The 5,899-nt window shown below is 42.0% G+C and overlaps 1 pseudogene; it reads left to right on the top strand.

The window, feature by feature from the left end:
• The first annotated feature begins 5,347 nt into the window (after positions 1-5,347).
• Positions 5,348-5,631, top strand: LOC109437736 (10 kDa heat shock protein, mitochondrial; annotated as a pseudogene).
• The last annotated feature ends 268 nt before the right edge of the window (positions 5,632-5,899 follow it).

Here is a 5,899-nt window from a genome sequence, read left to right on the forward strand (position 1 = left end):
CAAGAGGTTGGGTCAAAGTGCCCTAGGACCAGAAGTGGCCCAGTGAGGAGTCCTCAGGTTCTTAAGAAGACTGACAAAGAAACGAGGAAGGGTATGGAGGGAACCTGCATTTAGCATCAACCAGAAAGCAGGGCGGTAGAGTGTTGCCCACTGTGATGGCCTCTCTGTGTGAACCCCACCTACCCACACCCCTATACTCCTCTCTGGCACATTCAGTTCTCTGAGTGATAAGGTCTGTCCCTTAGTAATAGCAAGAGAGAGATGTGTAAGAGGACATATAAGATCAAAGTTGTCCGCAAGAGGAAAAGAGACACCCTGCTTCCCTGAAGATGCTGGGGGCTGGGGCAGCAGACAATGGGGCTGCTAGTCTTTCTGTCCAGGCCTCTACACTGCCTGGCAGAATAAGACTTCCTTTCCAAGAATGTGGATTGGCTCTATTGACACTGGAAAGAACTCATATACGCAACCTAATGGAAAAACAATTTAGTACCAAATAGCTTTTAAAAAAATGACCCACACCCACCTCTATTCTGCTCTTCATGGCTCATGGAAACTCCAGGGCTATTTCTAGCTTGAGATGCAGGAGTACTGATGAACAGTAGGGTTTCTGCAGCTAATTGTTGATAGGGCCAAGCTGTTGCCACCCCACAGGAGTGCTAGGGACAAGCAGCTTAACTGCACATGCCCAGCACATGGTAGGTGGGAGTGAGGACGTCTGGCTGGTGGGGTGGGGGTGGGGGGACAAGGCGGATGGAAGTGGCTCTGAAACTGCATTCTGGGAGCAATAAGCTAAAGACATTGTGGCTCTGTGTGCCTCTGACACCACCGTCCTTCCAGAGCTCTAGGCTTAAAAGGGAACAAAGAAAGAGAGAAAGAATGAAACTCTAGTGCTCTCAGTGTAGCTTCTGTGGTTGTTTCTCTTGCTTCAAATCTGGAATGTCATTACAGGGGGCCAAGATATAGTTCTTCTTCCTGATGGAGAACAATCTTAAGGAAAGTGGCCAAATCTTAAGGAAAGCTGGCAAAACATCATGGGGAGAGAGAGGTGGGGTAGGATTGACTTTAACTACTATAAAATTTTATATTTTGAAATGGGATGAATTTGAGTTCAATTCCTGCCTCTTTCATGATCAGCAGTGTGATCTTAAGCAGCTGCTCCATCTCTCTGTTCCTCAATTTCCCTCATCTGTAAAGTGGGGATAATCCTAGGGGTAGCATGAAGAAGTGTTTTATTTAAGTGAAGGGCAGCCCTTGAGTGGTTAGGTCTCTGTCCATGCTACTAAGTGAGCCGGTCATTCTAAAGCCCAGGATTCTGCTGACTCTTGTTCAACCTCTCCTAGAAGAGTATTTGTTGTTTTTCTTACTTTTTATATTGTATCTTAGTGGAAAGTTTGCTGTTTTTGTACACTCAAAGAACAAGTAGAAATGTATCTTAGGTTACATATGTTACATTACTTGCATAGCAAAATCTACACATTGCTTGTTTCCAATAGTTTAAAATAGTTTTTCTCTCTAGGATGTGGGATGTCAGACATTGCTCCCCCTCAAAGCTATGTCTAAAGAGACAGTAATATATACAGTGAAATGATTTTTTGTAACAATTAAGCATGTAAATACTTAGCTCCATGTCTGGCACATAAGTGCTAAGAAAAGATGTGGCTTTGTGGCAGGTATGTGTTTGCAAACACCATACTTTGGTACACAGATTGCCCAATTACTTTCTAAATCAAATTACATCTTACCTTGAGCTTCTGCTTTCTACATCTTATTCATTATTGGGGATGGCATATTCCCCTCAAGTCATGAGAAGTTCTGAGAAACTACACAGAGCAGAACTTCCCAGGAGCTTCTCTGGCCTTTAGCCCACACCGGTCACTCGCTAATGTGCTCATTGTCCAACCGCTCAGAGGGGGCTGCTCTCCTGAGTCCATTCCTTTCTTAGCCTCACAGTTTGCAGTGGCTGGAAGCCGCAATTCCTAGCACACAGGTTCTCCAGCTCACCATACAGCTATTCCCCTCTGAGACAGGGGCATCTCTCTGGGAATCTGCCAAGAAGTAGGGAGTCTACCACTTGAGAGACCCTGAGACTCCAGGATCCCAAACCATCCTTCTCGTCTCCAGCTCAGAGACGATCTTCTTTTCCTGGAAGGGAGGAGGGGGCAGGAGAGGCCTACTTCAGTCTCTACTCTCCTCCGAACACCAAGTAATCTCCCTCCACTGGGAGCCATTTCCCTTTTAATTCACCTTCTTACTCCATTATCATTATTTTTGAACAAAATATATCTTCTTATCACAGGAATTTATGACTCTTCCGTCATATTTTTATTTTGAGAACCATGAACACTCTCAGAGTTCCATTCAATCTGTCACCAAATTAAGATCTAAACCCATAGAGCTGAAAGTAGCTCAGGTCCATTGAGAAACAGCTCTGCCTTCTAATTCTTTGTTTTAATTTATTGGTTTCCTTTTCCCTTCAAGAGAGCACGGTGCTTAAGTTCACCACTATCCTCAGTGAAATATCCTCTGCTTCCCCTTCTCTGTTAGAGAGCTTTTCTAACTCATCGATGAGTTATTTCACTTGACTGCATTGTATACTGGGAGAGAGAGTGGATTTGTAGGCGTCTGAGCCTCTCAAGCGCCTGGGATTTCTTTGTGGAAGGCAACCAGCAACACTACACTGTGACCTACATGTAAAACATCTGACTTTCTCACCAATGCGGTTAAATCTTGTTTTCTTACTCAGCAGGAGCTTGCTGAAAACTGACATTGTAGGTGCAGGCTGGGATCACAGCTCTGCAAATTATTTCTCACGGTATGCAGTTTTTCTCAAAGGAGTCAAGCAAGGTCAGCACATGGGCATTTGTCTTATAGCCTCTGGGGTTTTGTTTACCTTGAGGAAGGGAAGAGAGGAGGGGATGAAGACTGCAGTTCAGAAAGTTCTGCTATTGGCTATCACCACAGACGTTTCTGAAGTTTTCTATCCATTAAGCAAATGGCTAATAAAATGTACGCAGACTTAGCAGCCAGCTCTTAATAGGTTTATTTCTGTTATTACTAAATGCTTCTTAAAAGTCATCAGAGTGTTGAAGAAGTAGATGTGCCCTTGCTGACAATCCAAATAAGTAAAGAAACCCAAAGGAGAAGAATGGTGGGAATTAGCTTCGACCGACGTGGCCAATGACAAAAAGTCCTAACACCTTCTCTATGAGACTTTCCAAAGCTCTGGTTCATTTCGAGCCCAGGATTGATGTTTTACAGAGTTAGGAAGGACTTCAGCTAAAGATGATAAATGCAAAAGTGGAAGCCCTTCACTCACTCCAAACACTTAAGAACTTCTGGATAAAATATAATAAAATGCTTTTAGTATGTAACTAAGCATGAAGTCAAGAAAGGGAAATCACCAAGTTGCAGAAGCAAGAGGAGAACTCAAAGAGCATGGAATTACCAAGCGATTGACAAACACTCCGATTCGCCTTCCTCTGAACACATGGTAGAGATTGCACTTCTGTGTGTAGACGTGTGGCTTGCTTTGACCAATGAAATGTGAGTGGAAGCTTGACATTCTCTAAGCCGTTGCTTGCTCCATTCTCCTCTCTTTTCAACAGTTGGGCAGAATTGCCTACCCGTGGCATAGCAACTGGTGATATTCCAGATGATAGAGGTTCTCTCTATCCTGAGTGAGGTGTGGAACAAAGCCCAAACAACTTGTGGTGAATAAAATAAGCACAAATGAGAAATAGGCTTTGTTGTTGGAAATCACTATTATTTTGGGTTTTTTTTTAAATCCACAGCATGACCTAGACCAATCTGACACTTAAAAAATGCCAAGGTTAATTCCAGACCAATTAATCTCTGTGGTAAGAGGCATGAATAATTTTTAGAGCTTCCCAGGTTATTCTGATGTACAGCCAAGGTTGAGAATCAAGGAGCTGATGAGCCTGAAAGAGGCTATAAAAAGGACACATTTAGACAACAACAACAACAACAGCAATAAAAAAAAGAGCTCTTAAAAATGTAAAGCACGATAATAGAAATAAAAAACTCAGAAGGTGGACTGGAAGATAAAGTTTTAGGAAAGCCTCCAAAGAGTAGAGCGAGAACACAACGAGTTTAAAAATAAAAGAGAGAAAATGTAAGAAATTGAGAGGACCGGTTCAGGAGATCCTAAATCTGAGAAAGAAAAGGTGGGGGAGGGGGTTGGAGGGGTAGGAAGTTGGGGGGAGGGAAGGAATTTCAGAAAGAGAGAATAGAGAAATTGAATGAGGAAGATATAGTCAGAATCAATGTAAAAGCAGGGTAGTTCCCCAAACTGGAGGACATGAGCTACCAGAATGAAAAGGAAAAGTCACATACAAAAAGGATAAAGAATCGGAATATCTTCAGACTTCTGGAAGGTAAAGAGAGTAGAGTAATGCCTCTGTAATTATGGAAGAAAACTATATCTAACCTAGAATTCTCCTCATGGAAAAACTGTCAATCAAGTGTGAAAGTGAAATAAAGATCTTTTTATACATGCAAGGTCTGGGGTGTTTTCCAACACCAACAATCAATTCTCCGACTTTCCAAACACCAACTGGGTGTCCTACAATTCAATTCAATTCTGACACTAACTACCCCAGGTTAGTGTGGATCCCATACATTAAAAAGCCTCCATCTTATAAGACTGTCCCCCACTTTAGATGCCATCCAACGTCCAGGCCTCCCATACTCTGACTACTGTCTATAAATAGGGGATTCCCACAATCCCCTCTTCAGGTTTGATCATTTGCTAGAATGGCTCACAGAATTCAGCAATACACTTGACTTTTATTTAGTAGTTTATTATAAAGAATATTATAAAGGATATAAATAAACAGTGAGATGGAGAGGTACATATGGCGAGGTCCAGAAGGGTCCTGAGCACAGGAGCTTCTTTCCTGGGGAGTTGAGATGCACTGTCCTCCTGGCATATGGATGTGTCCACCAACAAGGAAGCTCTCCAAACTCCATCATTTAGAGGTTTTCATGGAGATATCAATTCAGAGACGTGATCAGTTTTTAACTCAATCTCCAGCTCCAGAGATTGGGGGTGGAGCTGGAAGGTCCAGGCATAAGCCAGGCCTTTTTGGTCACCGGTCGCCATCCTGAAGTGATCTTGGGGCCTGTCAAAATTTGTCTCAGTATAGCAAAAGATGCTCTTATCATGCCTATCACTCAGAAAATTATAAGGAATTTAGGAGGTCTGGGTCAGGAACTGGGGACAAAAACCAAATATCTTTCTATGACACTACACAAGCTCTCAAATATTTATCTTCCAAGCATCCTTTCTCAAGAAGCTATTAGAGTACAAACTGCAGTGGCCAGAGTCATGGCAGGGCAGGCTTTTAGGAAGTTAGTTCCCCTCTTTGACTGAGTGTTAGTTGAAACAAAGAAGGCATGCTTGCAGAAAAAATTCAAGGGAAAGTATTGCCAGCAACAGAAGTAGCTGTTAGATTGGATTCTAAAGGAAAGGGTGGAGAGATTCAAGCAGTGAACGTGAAAGTTGAAGATAAAGTTCTTCTTCCAGAATATAGAGGCACCAAAGTAGCTCTAGATGATGAGGATTATTTCTTATTTAGAGATGGTGACATTTTTGGAAAGTATGTAGACTGAAATAAATCACTATGACATGACACCACATAAAGCTGCCCCTTCCATTGAAGTTCTAAAATCTTTCATCATGTAAATGATTTCCATGTTGCTCTTTTATAATAAGCTAATGATATCCAAACTAATGACATTCAGTTTCTCTTAAAATTTGGTTTCACTGTACTGATACAAACATTTCCAAATATATGTATCCTTTTTTTTTTGAAGAAGAAGCTATTGGAGGATATGCACCATCAAAACAAGGGAATAAACCAAGAGAAAGTACAATGAA

Source organism: Rhinolophus sinicus, linkage group LG05, assembly GCF_036562045.2.
Source record: "Rhinolophus sinicus isolate RSC01 linkage group LG05, ASM3656204v1, whole genome shotgun sequence".
Taxonomy (NCBI): domain Eukaryota; kingdom Metazoa; phylum Chordata; class Mammalia; order Chiroptera; family Rhinolophidae; genus Rhinolophus; species Rhinolophus sinicus.